Below are 22,150 nucleotides of genomic sequence, written 5' to 3' on the forward strand. Positions count from 1 at the left end.
CTTTGTTTTATTTATTCAGTATTAAGACTACGTTTATTATACCATGCTTTCATCGGAACCCACGTTGATGATGAGTCCGATTATGGGCTAATCGTTATCGAGGGGTTCTAACGGATTTATTTATGAATTTCTTTAGTTGATTTGTTTCGATGCCTTAGTGTGTGGTGATTGTATGATAACCTAGTATTGGTTGTGCGTATACATCTTATGAGCGTCGCGAACTTATAAGATAGTGTGTTAATTCTTAATGAAGCGAAAGTGAATTTAAGGATTTAGAACTTGCCATGCTAGCATAGGTTCATGTATTTGTTATGCACGATTCGTGAGTAATTTTAACCATCTTACTTGCCCTATGTAATCAAGATAGATAACTTATGCTTAAACTGTTATGTTGTCAAATTCTATAGACATATAGGGTCTCAATATAATTGGTGCCTATTCAGCTTCTATCTCTTTTGTGGATGTCTGGTAGTATATTATTCGTGCAACAAAAGTTGGCGTTTATCAGTTTCGTGTTATCTGATTAGTGTCATCACCATTACATGCTAAGGTTAAGAACGAAAAGGCTATTGAATGAAGTACTAAATGAAGTTAGAATCCCATGTTTATCATATATATATATATTAATTCAATCATTCTTATTCTCTTAGTTATAATTTTTAGTTTAATTCTTAGTTATAAACAACCTCAAATTGTTATTCATCTTAGCATTGAATAATAACCATATATTGTTGCTTAAGTGCATAAATTATAAAGTTAACCTAAATCAGTCTCTGTGGGAATGAATCTGATTTATATCTTATACTACTTGTGAACACGTATACTTGCGTGTAATTTAGCGCGTGTTTAGCGATTAACAAGTTTTTGGCGCTGCTGCCGGGGACTTGGTGTTAATTTTTAGTTAATGTGTTTTCCATCAGTGGTCGTTAAAGTTCATTGACTCGGAAAGTTAACCTAAACCAGTCTCTGTGGGAATGAATCTGATTTATATCTTATATTACTTGCGAACGCGTATACTTGCGTGTAATTTACTTGCGAGATCTGTGACACTTTCAAGTTCAATAGTGTGACTGAAGATGCTATCAAGTTGCGACTTTTCCCATTCTCTTTGAGGGATAAAGCTAAGTGCTGGTTACATTCTCTACCACCAGGGTCTATCACTACTTGGGAAGATCTTGCTCAAAAGTTTCTCACTAAATTCTTCCCTATGGCGAAGAGTGCTGCAATCAGGAATGCTCTTACTCAGTTTGCTCAGAAAACTGGAGAATCTCTGTGTGAGGCTTGAGATCGATATAAGGAGATGCTAAGGAAGTGCCCACATCATGGCATGCCTGATTGGATGATTATAAATTATTTCTACAATGGATTGGGTGCTACTTCTAGACCCATAATCGATGCAACATCAGGAGGAGCCTTGTGGGCTAAAAGCTACAATGAAGCTTATGAATTGATTGAACTGATGGCTGCTAATGAATACTAAAATCCTTCCCAGAGACTGACTCAGGGAAAAGTAGCAGGAATTCTGGAGTTGGATGCAGCAACTGCTATAGCTGCCCAACTTAAGGCTTTGACGATGAAGGTGGACTCTTTGGCTAATTATGGAGTTAATCAAATCACTAGTGTCTGTGAGCTTTGTGCTGGTGCCCATGAGACTGATCAGTGTGCTATTTCTAGTGAATCAGCTCAGTTCGTGAGTAACTTTCAGCGATTACAACACCCTGTGCCCGCCATCTATCATCCCAACAACCGCAATCATCCTAATTTCAGCTGGAGCAATGCCCAGAATGTGGTTCAACAGCCTTATCAGCAGTACCCAGCAAATCAGTACAACCCCCCTGGTTTTCAGCAACCGCAATATGCACCAAGACAACAACTTCAGCTGCAACAAGCTAATGAAAAAACTGAATTAGAGGAGTTGAAGCTTATGTGCAAAAGCCAAGTTGTTTCTATCAAAACCTTGGAAAATCAAATTGGACAAATTGCCAATGCCTTGCTAAATCGTCAACCTGGTACATTACCTAGTGAAACTGAAGTGCCAGGAAGGAAGGAAGCTAAGGAGCAGGTAAAGGCAATCACTTTGAGGTCTGAAAAGGTTGCGAATCCCGAACAAACTCAAATGTCGACTGAAGAAGCTGGGGCTGAGAAAGAAGTAGAGCAGCAGGAAGTAAAAGTGGAATCAAGGAAGACTACTGTTGAGCACACTCCTCCTGAGGGTAATACAGGGGAGAAACAGATCTATCCTCCACCGCCTTTTCCTAAGCGGCTGCAGAAGAAAAAGCTGGATAAACAATTTGAGAAGTTTCTAGAGGTGTTCAAGAAACTTCATATCAACATACCTTTCGCTGAGGCTCTTGAGCAGATGCCTAGTTACGCAAAGTTTATAAAAGGTAAACTCTCTCGGAAAGTGAAGCTAGATGATTTAGAGATTGTCGCTCTCACGGAGGAATGTAGTGTTGTGCTACAACAGAAGTTGCCTCCGAAGCTTAAAGATCCAGGAAGCTTCACTATTCCGTGTACTATTGGAAAAGTGTCTTTCGACAGATGCTTATGGGACTTCGGAGCTAGCATCAATCTAATGCCTTTGTCAATTTTCAAGCAGTTGGACTTACCTGATCCAAAACCGACTTATATGACTTTGCAGTTGGCCGACCGTTCTATTACATATCCGCGAGGAATTGTGGAGGATGTCTTGGTCAAGGTTGATAAACTCATATTTCCTGCTGATTTCGTAATTCTTGATTTCGAGGATAAGAGGATTCCCGTAATTTTGGGAAGACCTTTCTTGGCAACTGGCCGTACCTTGATAGATGTGCAGAAGGGTGAGCTTACAATGCAAGTGCTGGATCAGGATGTAACTTTTAATGTGTTCAATGTCATGAAGTTCCATACGGAAAATAAGGAGTGCTTAAAGGTAGAATTGGTTGATTATGTGGTTACTTCAGAACTTGATCAATTGCTAAGGTCTGATGCCTAAGGCCTTATTGGGGAATTCAGATAGTGAAGATAATGAAGGGGAAGAGCAATTGCAATATCTGAATGCTTCTCCTTGGAAGAGGAAGATTGATATGCCTTTTGAATCTCTTGGAATAGAAGAATTGAACATGTAAGTCATATGTCATAGGCCTATTTGTATATTCGAGGATTCAACTCAACTCAAATAAGAATATAATAAGTAAATAGTGGATCGACCGTCAGAGAGATCTCGCAAAGTAATATCTGTCAAAGGATTCAGAAACAAGGTTCATCTACAGACTTGAGGAGTTAATTCACTGGAAGAAGTTCAAGAATTTGATCATGCCTCAGTGATATAAATCAAGATCGTGGATTTAATCAAGTGACAGAGATCTCGTCAGGGTATCATTTATTACAAGGATTCAATCAGAATATCAAAGTCAAGACATGAAGAAACGTCACGGAAGTTAGTCACTCATGAACCAGACAGTACATCGAGTGTCAGCATTGAAGTGGCGGAATTGATTCATAAGTCTCAGTGACTTTCAGAAGATTGTCAGAAGAATGGATGTTGCTGGGGGTTAGTATTAATTCTCTATTAATTAATTAAGTCATATAATTTAATTAAGAAAATAAATTATATCTGCAAAGATTAATTTATTGATTAATTGAATTAAATTGATTAATTAATTTAGAATTAATATTAAGGATTTACAAGATTTTAATTGGTTTAAAATCTGCTTAAATTCAACAAGACAATTTATTTGAACTAGTATGACAATCGGTATGACAATTGATAATCATACCGAAAGTCATGCCAATTCATTTAATTGTCTTATTAGAATTTCTGTTTAGATTAAAATCTGTTATTAATTCAGCAAGACAATTTATTTGAACTAATATGACAATCGGTATGACAATCAATAGTCATACCGAAAGTCTTGCTAGCTCATTTTAATTGTCTTGCTAGTTGTAAATTTTGTCATACCGAAAGTCTTGCTGGCCAAAGAGATTGTCATGCCAGTACATGTTTACATTCGGCTGTTTGATAAAAAGAAGCAGAAGTCTATTATTTCACTAGCAATCAAACAGAACACAAACTCAAGAACAAAAGAAAAAGGAGCAGAAAAATATTTCATCTCATCTGCAACTTCAAGATCAATTTCTAGATTGTAAAGTTAAATCCAATCAACTAGAAATACTTATCTTGTTCTTGTGTATCAATCTAGCGGATTAAAATCCCTAGAACTTAATCTCAAATCGCATTTAGCATTTGATCTTTTAATTACAAAAATAGAAAAAGTTCATGTCGAATTTATTCTAGATTTGTAATAATTGATTTGAGATTAATCCCTTGTAACCGATACCGTAGTTGTAACACCTTTCAAGTTTAATAAAAGTTTTATTTAACTTGAATTTTGTTTCACAATTTTATTCCGCATTTTATTCGATTAAACGGTATTGTTTGCATTCAACCCCCCCTTCTACAAACAAATTGGGACCTAACAATTGGTATCAGAGCCTTCTGATTAATGAACAAATCAAGATCCTAGACTTTTGTGATTTTTCAACTCCTTGAATTTTTATTTATTCAAAAATTCATAATGACTTCACATAAAGTTGGAACCGTTAAAATTCCACAATTTGATAAAGAGAATTATATCATGTGGAAGAAGAAGAAGATGCTATTATTTTTACAAGTTGCAAATCCCAAATATTCAAACTTGTTAAATAAGGGTATAAAAACTCCGATGGTTATTGAACCGGAGGTAATAATAGATGGTGTGGTGACTACTGAAGCTAGAACCTATCCAAAAGAGCCTGAAGATTTTACTCCTGCTGAGAAGGAAGAAGCCTCCTTGGATGCCAGCCTTCAATTAATATTAATTGATTCCCTTGATCCCTTGATGAACAGACATGTGATGAACTGTAAAAATTCCAAACACATGTGGGAAACTATTGAGGTGATTAATGAAGGCACAGAGGAAGTTAGGGAGAACAAATTGGAAATCCTAACCTCTGAATATGAACATTTCAAATCAAATCCAGGAGAAGGAATTACTGAAGTGTTTGAGAGGTACAATGCATTGATCAACAACCTGAACATCAATGGAAAGTATTATTCAATCAGGGAGGTCAACAAAAAGTTCCTTTTAACACTGCCAGCTCATCTTGAACATAGAATCACTGCCATTAGAGAAGCTAGAGATCTGAGTGAGATTTCTTTGGACAGGCTCTATGGAGTGTTAAAAACCTATGAGTTGGAGCAGATTCAACAGAAGGAAGTCTACGGGAAGGATAGAATGGTCAGCACATCTACTGCACTTGTAGCTGAAGGTCAACAACAACAACAATCTCAACAGTTAGAAAGAATGGTACAGTTTTCCAAGGGTGAGGAAAATGAGTTAGTAGCAGAATATGATCCTCCTACTACAAATCAATCAAGTGATGATTTTTATTCCTTGGAAGAGCTGGAGCAATTGGAAGATGAATCAATGGCCCAAATTGTCAAGAGATTCTCCCATGTCAGATTCAGGAGGAATCCCAAGCTTAAGTACAAGTCCAACTACAACAAATTCCAGAAAGGTGGATCTTCATCCTCTAACACCAGCAGTGGTGGGTACAAAACAGGGATGGTTGATCGAAGCACCATTAGATGCTATAACTGCAATGAGTTGGGACACTTTGCCACAGAATGTAGGAAGCCAAAGCAAGTAAGAAAGAACTCTGAAAGGGCTTATCTGGCAAAGGGAAGAAGCTGGGATGATACTGACAGTGAAGATGAAGATGAAGGAAATCTTGCTCTTATGGCTATTGATGGAAAAGCTTCATCATCAAGAATAGAGGTAAAACTTTCTGATGCTGAAATGGTTTATCATCTAAGAGGTAACTTAGATTGTGCACGTCGTGATAATGAACTGTTAAGTTTAAAGATCACAGACCTTGAGAAAGAGGTCAATGAATTAAGACTTGTGCATATTAATCAAGACAAATTAAAAGAACAGGTATCTTTTCTAGAGAATAGAGTTGACTCTTATAGAAAACTCGAAACTATTCTCAAAGACAAGATCACCGGTCTTGAGACTAAGGTTAGAGCCCACTTCAATTCTTGTTCGAAGGCTAAAGAGTTCTACAGTAAGCAAGCTGTTAATCAAACATCTGGAATAGGATATGATTACAATGCTGCTATTGGAGAATTAGGCATAAACTCCCCTCCTCATGTCTGTGCTAAAGGGAGGGAAGTACCACATGTGCTTAAGGGTGTTGATGAACCCCTCTATAAAGCATCAATTGCTGAACCATTTGATGCGACCTCTTCTGTTATTCAAGAAGAAATACGTGCTGAGGATCATGCTTATGAGAAGATTGTTTCCAAGTCAAGTGAGTCGAAAGTTTCAGTCAAAGTTGTGAAAGCAACTGAGACTAACTCAGACACACATGAGTTGGATAACAATAATGCCATGTCTACCATGCATAAATTACCTGCTGTTAATCACTCTCATAAAGCATGTGGTGTTGCTAATTGTATGTCTTGTGCTTTTAATATGATGTATGCTTATTTTAATGGTAAGCATGTGTCTAATGATAAGACTACTCCTCGTCAGCATGTGAATAACAAGAAGCATGATAGGTCTAAGACTGCCAGTCCTTCTAAGGCTAGAAAGGAGACATTTGTGCCTAAGCTTAAACAGAAATTTGTTAAGGCTGTTTACAAGGTCAAATGTTCAGTCATTGAGAAAGTTGAGACAATTAAAATTAAAAATGTTGTTTTGCCTGACAAAGGACAGTTCTACAAGTATGTCGGGCCCAACCAAGTTTGGATTCCGAAGAAGGTCTAATCCATTTGTAGTGCAGGGCATTAAACAGGTGTAACCGGTAGTGTGGATTCTTGACAGTGGATCATCAAGACATATGACCGGAGATAGAGCCCTGCTATCAAATGTGGATTGAGAAAGCTGGCCCCTGGTTACCTTTGGAGATAACAGCAAAGGTTTATCTGAGGGATATGGTTGTTTGCAAGCTGGGAATGTTATCATTGTAATTTTGTATATTGTGCTAGGTTATTATCAGGAAGCAGTATCTAACATATAGCACCAGTGACGAGACTTGAGAATATTACGACATATCAGACACCTGCTGCACATTACACTTGGAATTGTACTCTAGTAAGATGTGTACAAGTGTACTCCTGATTGGTGAGTCAAAAGAGGAAGTCAGTGCACCACAGTTCATGGACTTTGCAGTTGCAGATCTATTGGACTATGCAATCTCTTCTTCACAATCTCACTTCAGGTTGGTATGAACTAGTATACTGCTCAAGCAATCGTCAAGGACATGGTATGGCACTCTAACTGCAGTTACAATTTTATATGAATAAGTAGAGTCGTCATATTTATAACTATCTTATCACTAAGCACAATCATATTGTTTTATATGTGCAGTGGTATATTGATTATGCAACATAATAATTAGTATCTAAAGTACTTGACAAGTATCGGTCAATGACATCTTGTTAACATTATGTTGCAGATATTTGTAAGCTTTTGACATGAATGAGAATTACTTAGACTTTACCCTAAGTGATCAATGTTTTATCAAAAACTCATTCATATTGAAAAACAAAATCAAACTTCTTTCTACATTAGTGATTTCTTATTTCATGTAAAATCTTTTGAAATCACTATTGTAAATCATTTTCTCTCTATTACCATATGTTATGTGTTACAGGTTCAGTCTCCAATGACTTTCTTTCATTGACAGTCATGAGGTTGAAAACCCACAACATCTATCCCAGACTGTAAAGACAAACACAAAAACAGAACCAACCAACACTCTCTTACCACTAAATGAAATATGAATGAGCGTGAGGGAGATAGTGCCTTAGTGCACCACATAAGGAAGGTTCTGTAGTCAACCCAGTAGCTCTGTCTCCTAAATAGATGAGTAGTATTTAAACCGAGACAACTGCTAACCCCCATACATCTTCTCAAAAAGATGTAATGGTTGAAAAGGCACAAAAACAGTTACTAGATTCATTCTCTCAACAGGGTGCGTCTATTGAAATTTGCCTGTCGGCCAAGGTATCCTATGTAGTGTCACCACTTCAAACATAAACAATTCTTGATGCACAAGGAGAGGTTACACACACAAAGGATGAGTTGACAGAAACAAGAGTTTCGACCATTTTAAGGTCAGATTCGATTGTTCAAGGTTCGTTAATGGACCAATTGCCTTTATAGGTGTTAGGAGAGGATACTGATCCAAAAGCCATATGTCAGTGGTCAGTGTCTACCTCCCCAGGCTTAAATCCCCTGGATGCATCTGCGGATAGTGGATCTGACATAGGTGCAGATCGGAAACTTGTTGACAATGATTCAGATATTACCTGATGAGTCACAAGGAAATGTCTTCACAGGCATTAGAAGGGAACTGTGATCTTTATACTAAATTCTTTGGATCATTGTTTACCTTCCCAGAATTTAAATCTGGAACCCTAAAAGGGAAACTAGCAACTTGTAAATTATGACTCAGATTCATCTGACGAGTTTAACAAGGATGGGGATTTGTGAACTCCCATTGCACCACCTGTGACCTCCTTAAGGATGGCTAAGGTGATTTTCCTTGCAGGTACAGCTGGATTATGGAGCTATGAGAGAAGAGTGATACACTTGTGAGAATGAGTGTAAACACGAGTGGAGAGAAGAGTGAAACACATGTGAGGTACACTAAAACAGGATCACACACTCACAGTGAGGAAGAAAGAGAAACTACTTGTTATTTCTTTTCCAACCAAGTGAAATATGAGAACTCCTTCAGACGACGGCATACATTCCTTCTTTAAGGGGGAGATAAAAGCTTAAGTAATAGTTTGGAGGATTCCTCAACTAAGGGGGAGAAATAGAAGGGAGGAAGAAAAAGATCATATGTACACTACACCACACCATTGTTGTTTGTAACTACGGATCCTATTGTACGGGAGAGGTGGTAAACACAAGGTGATTTTCTAGTAAGGGAAGAAGCTGTTTTCAAAAGAGGAGTACCATTGGTTTTTATCTGCGGATCCTATTGTACGGGAGAGGTGGTAAACGAAGGTGATCTTCTTTAATCAGTTGATTCTCATAGGGGGAGAAGCAAGAGAGATATGGGCTTCTCAACAGGAAATGTGGTTGTACAAATGAAGATGGAACTACTTGAAGATATGTTCAGTCTAGAAGAACATCTACTTGGAATCTGGAAAATGTTAAATCTAGTCCAGAACTTTTCTACTATTTACTTTGCATTTCTGTTTATATCTTTTTCTTATTTGTTAGTTGAGTTATCCTCTAGGTATTTGTGTGTTATTGTCTAACAAACAAATAGGGGGAGATTATAAGTCATATGTCATAGGCCTATTTGTATATTCGAGGATTCAACTCAACTCAAATAAGAATATAATAAGTAAATAGTGGATCGACCGTCAGAGAGATCTCGCAAAGTAATATCTGTCAAAGGATTCAGAAACAAGGTTCATCTACAGACTTGAGGAGTTAATTCACTGGAAGAAGTTCAAGAATTTGATCATGCCTCAGTGATATAAATCAAGATCGTGGATTTAATCAAGTGACAGAGATCTCGTCAGGGTATCATTTATTACAAGGATTCAATCAGAATATCAAAGTCAAGACATGAAGAAACGTCACGGAAGTTAGTCACTCATGAACCAGACAGTACATCGAGTGTCAGCATTGAAGTGGCGGAATTGATTCATAAGTCTCAGTGACTTTCAGAAGATTGTCAGAAGAATGGATGCTGCTGGGGGTTAGTATTAATTCTCTATTAATTAATTAAGTCATATAATTTAATTAAGAAAATAAATTATATCTGCAAAGATTAATTTATTGATTAATTGAATTAAATTGATTAATTAATTTAGAATTAATATTAAGGATTTACAAGATTTTAATTGGTTTAAAATCTGCTTAAATTCAACAAGACAATTTATTTGAACTAGTATGACAATCGGTATGACAATTGATAATCATACCGAAAGTCATGCCAATTCATTTAATTGTCTTATTAGAATTTCTGTTTAGATTAAAATCTGTTATTAATTCAGCAAGACAATTTATTTGAACTAATATGACAATCGGTATGACAATCAATAGTCATACCGAAAGTCTTGCTAGCTCATTTTAATTGTCTTGCTAGTTGTAAATTTTGTCATACCGAAAGTCTTGCTGGCCAAAGAGATTGTCATGCCAGTACATGTTTACATTCGGCTGTTTGATAAAAAGAAGCAGAAGTCTATTATTTCACTAGCAATCAAACAGAACACAAACTCAAGAACAAAAGAAAAAGGAGCAGAAAAATATTTCATCTCATCTGCAACTTCAAGATCAATTTCTAGATTGTAAAGTTAAATCCAATCAACTAGAAATACTTATCTTGTTCTTGTGTATCAATCTAGCGGATTAAAATCCCTAGAACTTAATCTCAAATCGCATTTAGCATTTGATCTTTTAATTACAAAAATAGAAAAAGTTCATGTCGAATTTATTCTAGATTTGTAATAATTGATTTGAGATTAATCCCTTGTAACCGATACCGTAGTTGTAACACCTTTCAAGTTTAATAAAAGTTTTATTTAACTTGAATTTTGTTTCACAATTTTATTCCGTATTTTATTCGATTAAACGGTATTGTTTGCATTCAACCCCCCCTTCTACAAACAAATTGGGACCTAACAGAACAAATCTCCAGAACGCCTCAAGCCATCTATTGAGGAAGCTCCTACTCTTGAGCTTAAGCCTTTACCTGAACATTTGAGGTATGCGTTTTTAGGTGATGCATCCACTTTGCCATTTATTATTGCATCTGACCTTTCAGGTAGTGACGAGGAGAAGCTTCTGAGGATTCTGAGAGAGTTCAAATCATAAATTGGTTGGACTATAGCAGATATCAAGGGAATCAACCCTTATTATTGTATCCATAAAATTCTTCTAGAGGAAGGTAACAAGCCTATGGTCGAGCAGCAAAGAAGACTTAATCCGATCATGAAGGAAGTAGTGAAGAAGGAAATTCTTAAGTGGCTAGATGCAGGGATCATCTATCCTATTTCTGACAGTTCATGGGTGAGCCCAGTTCAATGTGCCAAAGAAAGGTGGAATTACTGTGGTAGCAAATGAGAAGAATGAGCTTATTCCTACACGAACAGTCACGGGATGGAGAGTTTGTATGGACTACAGAAAGCTGAACAAGGCCACTAGGAAGGATCACTTCCCTTTGCTCTTCATTGACCAGATGTTTGACAGATTGGCTGGTCATGAGTACTACTGTCTTCTGGATGGCTATTCGGGTTACAATCAGATTTGTATCACTCCAGAAGATCAGGAGAAGACTACCTTCACTTGTCCATTTGGTACTTTCGCCTTCAGACGAGTTTCTTTTGGTCTGTGTGGTGCACCAGCCATATTTCAGAGATGTATGATGGCCATCTTTTCTGATATGATTGGCCAGAATGTGGAGCTGTTCTTGGACGACTTCTCTGTATTTGGTGATTCTTTTAATGAATGCTTGCAGAATCTTGGACACGTTTTTAAGAGGTGTGTTGAGACCAATCTGGTTCTCAATTGGGAGAAATGTCACTTTATGGTGCGACAGGGTATTATTCTTGGGCATAAGGTTTCTAGTAAGGGTCTTGAGGTGGACAAAGCCAAGGTGGGGGTCATTGAGAATCTTCCTCCACCTATTTCTATTAAGGGAATTCGCAGTTTTCTTGGGCATGCGAGTTTTTATAGGCGTTTCATCAAGGACTTTTCTAAGATTTCAAAGCCATTGTGCAGTTTGCTAGAGAAAGATATCCCTTTCAAGTTTGATGACAAGTGCCTTGCATCTTTTGAGACATTGAAGAAGAGTTTAATCACGGCACCTGTCATAACTACACCTGATTGGAATGAACCTTTTGAGATGATGTGCGATGCAAGTGACTATGCAGTTGGAGTAGTTCTTGGGCAGAGAAAGAACAATATATTTCATGTGGTCTGCTACGCTAGTAAGACCCTGAATGGTGCTCAACTGAATTATACTACTACGGAGAAAGAACTTTTGGCTATTATCTATGGTTTTGAGAAATTTCGATCTTATCTGCTTGGGACTAAAGTGACAGTTTTCACTGATCACACAGCAATTTGTTATCTCGTCTCAAAGAAGGACTCAAAGCCTAGATTGATTAGATGGGTTCTTTTGCTTCAAGAATTTGAACTAGAGATCAAGGACAGAAAGGGGACTGAAAATCAAGTCGCTGATCATCTCTCGCGTTTAGAGAACCCTAATGCTACTTCATTGGATAAGACATTGATAAATGAGTCTTTTCCCAATGAGCAGCTGTTTGGAGTGCAAGAAGAAGAACCGTGGTTTGCAGACATTATGAACTACCTTGTGAGTAATATCATGCCTCCCGACTTATCATATGCTCAATGGAAGAAGTTTCTACATGAAGTGAAGTGGTATATGTGGGATGAGCCGTTTCTTTTTCAACAAGGAGCTGACCAAATCATCAGGAAATGTATTCCTTACAGCGAAACGGGGGGGGGGGGATCTTGCGAGATTGCCACTCAACGGCTTATGGAGGACATTATGGTGGAGAAAAGACAGCAGTTCGTATTCTTCAAGCAGGTTTCTTTTGGCCGACCATGTTTAAAGATGCTCACCAGTTCGTTTTGAAATGTGATCGATGTCAGCGTGTGGGTAATATGTCTAAGAGGGATGAGATGCCTCTTAATGTGCTTTTCGAGGTTGAGGTCTTCGATGTTTGGGGAATTGACTTCATGGGGCCATTTGTCTCATCTCGTAACAATCAGTACATCCTATTGGCGGTTGATTATGTGTCAAAATGGGTTGAAGTTAAGGCATTTCCAGCGAACGATGCGAAAGTGGTTCTTAATTTTCTTCACAAGCAGATATTCACAAGGTTTGGAACTCCAAGAGTCATAATCAGTGATGAGGGGCCGCATTTTTACAATAGCAAGTTCACTGCTATGATGCAAAGGTATAATGTGAATCATCACATTGCTACGGCTTATCATCCTCAGACGAATGGTCAAGCTGAGGTGTCTAATAGAGAGACCAAGCGCATTTTAGAGAAAGTTGTGTGTCCATTGAATAAAGATTGGTCTTTGAAGCTTGATGAAGCTGTGTGGGCGTATAGAACAGCATATAAGACTCAATTGGGAATGTCGCCATTTCGGTTGGTTTATGGTAAGGGGTGTCATTTGTCAGTGGAACTCAAACATAAGGCGTATTGGGCTTTGAAGAAATTGAATCTTGACTTGGATGCGGCTGGAAAGAAGAGAATGCTTCAATTGAATGAACTCGACGAGTTTCGACTTCAAGCTTATGAGAACAACAAAATGTACAAGGAGAAAGTCAAGAGGTGGCACGATAGGGGTCTAGTGCTCAAATCATTTGTGCCGGGGCAACAAGTTCTTCTGTTCAACTCTCGTCTCCATCTTTTTCCTGGAAAGTTGAAGTCAAGGTGGTCAGGGCCCTTCATAATTAAAACTGTGTTTCCACATGGAGCGGTGGAAATTTTTGAAAGTGACCCGGGCCAAGAATTCAAGGTCAATGGTCAGAGGTTGAAGCATTACTATGGTGACACGACAAACCGCAAGGTGGTTGGTGTCATTTTATTGTCCATTTGAGCTCAAGGTTCTACGTCGAGCTAGTGACGTAAAAGAAGCGCTTCTTGGGAGGCAACCCAAGTTTTTTGTACATTAGTAGGTAGCGGAAGCAAGAAGAAAGAAAAAAAATTAGAAAAAGAAAAAAAATCAGGGTCAACTTCAGTAGCCAAGCACGCCCGCGCTGTTTTTCCAGAAGGTAAGCGCGCCCGCGCTGATCAAGCAAGCGGCCGCGCCAGTTTTCCAGAAGGTGAGCGTGCCCGTGCTGGTCTAGCGCACGGCCGCGCCGGGGTCCCGATTTAAAAAAAAATATAAAACAACAGTTTTTAAGGGAATTTCGGGATTTAAACTATAAAATCAATTTCAAACCGAATTTTACTCTTCCACATCCCAAATTTCCCTCTCCGAATCAAACTCATTATTCCCACTACTATTCCATATCTAATTCTCATCTTCCCACCTATAAATACACACACTTATACACAAACTTCACCACCACTTCACAAATTCTCAAACACAAATCTCTCTCAAACACTTAGTTTTTATTCTCTCTTATTCAATCTCAATGGCATCGAAGAGACAAAGAACGCAAGTAGGCAGCAGCACCACTGATTCTTCATCTTTGGGTGGTGTGAGGCCAAGATTTTCTATTCCTGAGGTGAAGAGGAGTACACGAGGCTTCTCTCGAAGCCTATTGCTAAGGAGCGAGGTTTTCTGCCATCAGTGAAGGATGGTAAGCTGTGGAGATGATTCTTGAGATGGGCTGGGTTCCTTTTTGTGAGGCTCCCGCTGCTGTGCCCATGAGTGTTGTGTGGGAGTTCTATGCCAACGCTATGTAATATCCGGGAAAATTATGTGAAAATTATATGTTAAATAAATAAATATTATATGTTTTATAAATTTAAAGTGATTATTGTCATGATATTAGATGTTATAGCTGTAATGTGTGTTTCTGTGCAGGCCAGAAAATTTTTCGATTGATTCATATATGTTTAAACTGCAATTATATGAATCGATATGCAATTCGGACTTGCATTTATTCGCGTCTCTATTGAGATATTCATTTTATTTTATTTTATGCGTGTTTGAATGTATTTTATGTGTATTCGGATTTTTCTATTAATTTCAGTATCATTTTGTTTTTCAAAAATCAGCGGACCGGGGACCCCAACAGGACGTCAAACCCCACAAAATCCGTGTTTTTATTTTTATAAAATTATTCGTATTTCAAATACCCTTTATTTTTATATTTTCGAATTATTCGCAATTTTTGGGGAATTTTGATATTAATTTTGTATTTTATCGTTTTTAAAATTATTCCCCGTAATTATTATTTTGGGGCTTAATTATTGTAATTTAGGGATAAAAATACCCTTAATTTATTTTAGGATATAATTTCTGTAAAAAAATAAATACCAGCCATTTAGTTATTTATTCATTATTTTTATAAATTTTTCAGAAAAATCATAAAACCAAGAACAGTTTTTGGGGGTGAAAATTTCTGCAGCAACTTCAATCACGATTTTTGATCGATTTAGGGAACCAAATCAGACGTTCTAGTAGTCAAAATCATCCCCTCGACAAGAGCTTTCCATTGATATCAATATTTTGATCTGAGGTATAGTAATTCGAAAAGTCGATTTTTATGTTTTATTCTTGAAAATCGTTTTTGTTTTTGGATGATTCTGGGTTGATTTTGATGTTATCCATAGCTTTAGAATGATATTTAGGATCGATTCATATAGTTGGTTGTGTTGTTTTAGTCTCGAATTGCTATACCCGAGTTCTGGGTTCACCAGATTTTTCATTTGATTTTCCGGTTTATGTTTGTTATTTTTGATTGTTTTGAAGGCTGTAGAAGATTATAGATATCCAGAACTTTAATTTGGTATGTAAAACTCGATTTTTGGTTGAGAAATGGATGAGTTCGAGTTTTCGCCGGAATTACTCGCCGGCTTTAATGGAGCTTGATCGGAACGTTGTGCTGTGTTGTTGGGTTGTGTTTGTTAGTACGGAGTTGTTGCCAGGATATTGTTGAGCGAATTGGACTGAAAAACCGGGTTTAATCCCATTGTTTTGGACCCCAAAACGGTCTCTCCGGAATCGGCAAGAATCGCCGGATTCTGGGCTAAACCCAGTTTCCGGCCGGCGTTCTTGACGACCCGGCTGGGATCCGTTAACCCGGTCAAATTACTCGGTTTCGATCTTTAATTCCCCAAAGTCCTGTTCCTAAACTTGTTTCTGCTTAATTCTTTTCTTTTCAAATCAAAATTCAATTCTATTTTCTAAAAACTATTTCTTTTAATTTTAAGAATCATTTATTTTACTTTCAAAAATCATTTATTTATTATCTTAAATTCTAAAAATTATTTCTTAATTATTTTAAATTTCTAAAATCATTTTCTTTTATTATTTTCAAAAATATAATTTGATTTAATTATTTATAATTTATGTTAGTTAATTATTTATGAGTTTAATTAATTGATTAATCTATTTAATCAATTAATTTTATTTATAAATAGTTAAATAAATATAAATTATTTATAATTAATTCAAATAATTCCTAAAAAAATTATTTTAGGATTTTAAAAATTATATTTTGGTATTTAAAAGTCAATTAATATTATTATTAATTGATTTAATTCTATTTAATTCTTATTTTATTCGTAACAATTAAACCGTTCGTCCGTTTAATACGAAACGAACGCGTACAGACTCGGAAAAATATTACGCTTTCAATAAAAATACTTTTAAGTCCTAATTTCTTTTGTATTGCAAGGACATTTGATTTATGTATCAGTTTGAGTCGGTATTTGATCGGTAAATGTTAATATTGACCTGATTTTAATTCTGAATGCACTGACACATATCTTTTAATGATCTGACTTATGTGTTACATGAAATATGTGATTACGTGTTATACAAATGCCATGATTACGTGCTATGTGATATGCATGCTATCTGTTTACAGTTTTAAAATGTCATGCTTAGTTATAAACGATCGGGTAGATGTCAAGACGTATAGTTACGTCGATTGAGTTGTGTTCTGTCAATTAAGATAGTCCTTTTGTTTATAGAATCGAGTAGCAAGGAGTGCGGTCAAGTGTTAGACGGAGATAGTAGCCAGCAGCTATAAGCAGAGTTATAGTAAGAGGTTATCGAGCATACCAGGCAAGTACCCCTAACTTCACTTATCGTTCAAGTGACGTTTATTTCGAATCATATTATGCAAATACTTATATCTTCACTTATCATTCAAGTGATATTGACTCTGAACTTTATTCTTTTAATTTCCATACTATTCTAAGTTCAGAATAGTTAAATGTTTTATATTTCGCTATAAATTACTCTATACAGTGGAACGTTGAATTGAGATTAGCGAATAACTAATTGTTCTAGTTATTTTGCCATTGATTGTTGAGATAGCTCTGAACCATGAGAAATGGGGAGTTATACAGTTAAGGATGTCCTTTGATTCGGCTCCTTTGATCAAAATATTTTATGGATTGGATGAATGCGTAAGTGACCGGGATGGACGGTCCAGCGGAGGGCTATTTTTATGTGTTATATGAAATATTATGACACAATTTGTGCCACAGGCAGATATATTGCCTTTTTATTTGAGTACTCGTGTTTTGGGGACATGTTTCTACGAATCATGAACCAGTGCTATCACACGGGCTGATCAACATGTGATAGTACGTCCGTCGGAGTTAGATTCCAATCTCAAAATTTATCGTTTATTGTTGATAGCTTGTGAAGCTTTTATTATTGATCAAATATTACTGATTTTATCCTGTTGTTCAGTTATTATAAAAATGTGGTTTATCATTTCAAGCACATTTTATACTGCTTGCTGAGCATTTCTTTCGCTCATACTTGTTTATCAATCTAATCTTTCAGCTAAGCCAGAGCAGGCTTGAGTTCCAGGTTTGAACAGAAGTCGAGTGCTTGTAGATAGTTGGGTGTGTTTTCCAGGTAGACTGTTTTGGGACGCTTGAATAAGTCTAGAGGTTTGTAATAAAATTTGAATAATCTGTAAAACTAATTAGACTTACGGTTTGTAATAACAGTTGGTTTGTATTAGTGCCTGTTTCATGCTATAACATGTGATCGATCCAGTGCATGCAAGGGCTCATATTTATTATATTATTCCGCTGTGATTATTTTATTATAGTTTATTGGCTAGTGACCCCCAAATCTAGACCCCGGGTTTGGAGGGTGTAACAGGTTGGCATCAGAGCTACAGGTTATGGTCACTGAAACAGGCTTAGGATTGTCGTAGGTGAGTCATAGGAAGATCACATAAGATAAGCGCGTGTAGTTTAGCTCTTATAGGGTAAAATTTAGGTTATTGGGTTGGTTTATAGCTAAGTTGTTCAGGTTTCCTATTTTGTGTTTAGCTCTTGGCTTTTGTGCCATTGCAGTGCTATTTTGGTTGGTTTCTGAGAATAGTAAGAAGCATTGAAAGAAGTTGGAAGGTTGTATTGCAACCCTATCCACTGTTTGTTGGTTTACAAGATTTGGATAATTTTTCGTTAATTTTCTTTATGTTAATTTTTCGTTATATATATATATCATATCAACATGCTCCAATATATTGCAAGATTTTATAATAACAATTATGCACTTATCACAAGATAATGCATATACATATATACATCACAACAACAGTTATACGGGTAGAAAACTTGCCTGAGTGTTCCGGGGTAGACTTAAGCTTAGAATGGGTCTGGTAACCAATGAACAACAACATAAGCCGGAATTAAACCACGGTCTCTTAAGAAACTAGACTTTATCCACTTAGACCCTAACGTTCGCTTTTGCGCTTAACGATTTACATAAGTCGCTCGAGTACCCTCGGCTCCACCATTTTTATAAAATAAACCATTAAATGTTTTAAGGCGACTCTTTCGAGAGTACTTTACCAAATGCCTAATCCACCTTACATAATTATTTCGTATTTTGATTAATCATTTAAGGGTCTCAATTATGGTCTCAAAGTTACTCGAGGTTTCGGGGTTCGCTCACGAAACGCCGTTACTTAAAACGGTCGTTTCTCATCGCTCGTAAGTCGGATTTAGGCGAACGACATATCAAAAAGAAGCTCGTAACACGAACTATCTAAACATGGCAAAGTTCAGAATCTTACAGTGAGTTCACGGGTCCTAAAGTTAAGCACAGAAACAGTTAAGGAAATTTGGGCATTATGACGGCTAGAACTTAGCGATTTCCAATATTTTTACCACTCCAAATCAATCCCTTCCAACTACAATCCATCCACAACTTCAAGATTCAAACCTAGGCTACTGATCTTAGCCAAAACAAGCTCAAGATCCTCAATCCAATTCAATATTATACCATCTCCATAATCAACTAATCTACGTAACAATCAAAGTTCAATTCTAGCTTAATCATTCAAACAACTACTCATCCATCCAAACCATCCCAAAATTCAAGCAAACGAACTTAGTACTTAAAGGTCTAGAAGTTTTACACCTTTATTTGTGAGGGGAAAGTTGATAGGAAGCCTTAAAACCTTGATCAGTCCTTATACAAGCTTGGATCTCACAAATAATCAAGAAAACACAAAGTTAGATTTTGAAGTTTCTAAAAGTCCGATTGAAAGAACTGCACAAATAAGGGTCTTACCTTACTTATTTGGAAGAGACTTGTGAATAAGAGTTGTAGAACATCTCAATACCTTTCCAAAGAGCTACAGAACAGAATATTTGAGTAAGTATTGAAGGAGATATGGCAGTTTGAAGTTTCTGCTCTGGTTTTGGCCGCGAGCAAGCTTTCGAGGGGGAGAAAGAGTGAAATGCTTCTTGTTTTGTCCTTTGACTAATTGTGTAGTCAATTACTTGGTTACTTCTCTTTTACTTTAATTAACCATATTTAGAATTTACCATGGTTAAAAACACTTGGCTAATATTCCACCAATTCAAAATATCTACTAGGTCATGCTTAGGTCATCTTGATTATGTCATCCTTTTAACACATGTCTCCTCCTTGTGGTGTGATGACATCACCATCCACTAACCTCTTTGATTAAATCTTAATTACTTGGCTAATGACCGCTTATCTGTTATACGGTTCGCTTAACTCTCGTCCTTGTTCGTCGTTTGAGCGATCATATCCGGGATCTTATTACTTGGATTCCCCTAAACCTTCCTCAATATTTTATATTCCTTTAATGATCCTCTCTTATAATCCTTGAATTTAAATCCTTTTAATCATGTTACCTTATACTCAATTGTTTCGGTATCTGGTGGATTTTCGAGAAAAATCAAAGTGTCCGGATTCGAATTCCAACGACCTTTACATACACTCATTTACTTTATGGAATACTAATACGATCTTAGAATTTCCATAACAGTACTTCTATATAGTGTGGTCTGATAATTTTCCTTAATCAGCATAGTCAGCAAAAGTTACTATTCATCAGGATTTCAAAAATTTCCAAAAATTGGGGTTATTACAGTCTCCCCTCCTTAAAAGGATTCCGTCCCAGAATCAGATAGAAAACAGTTGGGGATACTTTCTTAGCATTGCACTTTCTAACTCTCAAGTCAATTTTCCCGCATTGTGGTTCTACCACCAAACTCTAACTAGTTTGATAACCATGTTCCTAAGCACTTGTTCCTTTTTGATTCATAACCCTCACTGGTTGCTCCACATAGGTTAAGTCTGGTCGCAGGTTTACGTGTTCATATTCCCCTATGTGTCTCGCCTCTGGATCATACTTCCTTAACATTGATACTTGGAACTCATTGTGAACTTATTGCAGGTTCGGGGGTAGGGCTAATTCATTTGATAACCTCCCAATACGTCTTAATATATCCAAGGGTCCAACAAATCGTGGACTTAGCTTTCCTTTCTTTCCGAACCTCATCAATCCTTTCCAAGGGAATACCCTTAACAATACTAGGTTCCCTACTTCATAGTGTTTGTCCTATCGGGCCAAACCGGCATACTTCTATTGTCGATCTTGGGCTACTACCAGCTGTCCTCTGATTAGATCTACTATGTCCTTGGTTATTTGGACCACTTTGGACCTGAGCATCTTGCGCTCTCCAACTTCATCCCAATATGAGGGAGATCGACATCTTTTTTTCTGTACAGGGCCTCGTAAGGCGAAATTCTGAAACTGTCATATCATCTAGCTCTACAGCTTTCGCTTCTCAATACTAATTCTTTTCCATTTTACAATCATTACTATCTTCCGTACAGAATACTATTTGGTCTATACTCTTACTCGCTGGAGTTTTATAGCCTTTTAATAATTGTGCCAACCTTAGTATCATGAACGCATTTCCATTTTGAATACCACCATACTTATACTACTCCTTTTCTAGCTGCTTTTATCTTCCGAAGTTTGATCAATCATATAGAAGTAAAAGAATTTATTGAGAGATCACTATGATCATGAACACTTGTTCTATTGCATAGTTAGTACAGAAGGTGGCCAGCCTTTAGTACTTGACAAGCAATTAAACAACATGTGGTATCCTACTAGGCTTCTATCACACAGATAGATAGCCATTCGGCAATACCTCCCCTTCTGGAAGGGTTGTTCTTCTCAGTTTACACGAAAATGAAAAGAAAAGAAAAGAAAGAATTTAAGAGAATTATATAAAAATATTGCCACAAAACATCTGGCTTGGAGTCTATCTCTGAACTATAGAGGTTTATCACAGGAGAACAAAACATATATATGTATATATCTCAACATCAAGTATTATAGCATCGCAATTCATGTTCCCGAATATTTTACTATTCCGTCCATCGTTCTATGAACCCATGCTCTTGCTCGATCTTATAAACAATCACCGTTGAAACTCCCTCGATAGCGAAGATTGAATCTGGGATTTCATTCTAGACATCATCGTTACTAGAATTCTACACTTGCACTGCAACCTTCCTCATATAATAATATGACTCTCTATTGATAAGAAGGAATAAATATTTAATATGTAGATAATCGACTTAATTAGTCTATCAATGATAACTTATACATCACCACGACCCGATTAGTGGTACTCAATCTTAACATCCATTACAATACAACTCTCACGTTTGTTATCGTCTCGTTATTCAAAGAATCGTTGATGAATTACTATAGTCCACACGGACCTACGGTAGTCATTTGTTTTTCTTGGAATCTTAATAGCTAATCATATGAAGTCCATACCTGTCATATCAAATTCTTCCAAGGAGGTAACATAATCACCATTCATAATTCATGAAGAACACTCCAGATCCTAACGTACATACATGACATGAAGCAGATAAAATTGCAGAAGAGTTTCAATCAAAGCAACGATAGCAGGTTAATACCATTCTTAATCATATGCCTTCAATAGAAGACTTAACTCAAGGGTTTGTTTAGTCCTTTTTGAAACATGGTCCTGGCTTATCTCAAGATAGGACCCTCTAAGATAGATAGCCCGCTCACGGCGATTACATGAATTAAATCTTTACCAAACTACTATTACGGTTGAGGATCGCACAATCATCAGAAGGAATGTCAATCGTTCACA

The 22,150-nt window shown here is 36.8% G+C and overlaps 1 protein-coding gene and 1 non-coding gene across 2 annotated transcripts in view; both read right to left on the reverse strand.

The window, feature by feature from the left end:
* Positions 1-22,150, reverse strand: part of LOC141664601 (uncharacterized) — a 121,576-nt gene that overhangs the window by 9,758 nt on the left and 89,668 nt on the right. The gene's annotated exons all lie outside the window — the stretch shown is intronic.
* Positions 1,223-1,329, reverse strand: LOC141670148 (small nucleolar RNA R71). Its single transcript, XR_012554391.1, has one exon. It is a non-coding gene; the product is annotated as a small nucleolar RNA R71 (small nucleolar RNA).

This window comes from Apium graveolens, chromosome 6 (assembly GCF_009905375.1).
Source record: "Apium graveolens cultivar Ventura chromosome 6, ASM990537v1, whole genome shotgun sequence".
In the NCBI taxonomy this organism is placed as follows: domain Eukaryota; kingdom Viridiplantae; phylum Streptophyta; class Magnoliopsida; order Apiales; family Apiaceae; genus Apium; species Apium graveolens.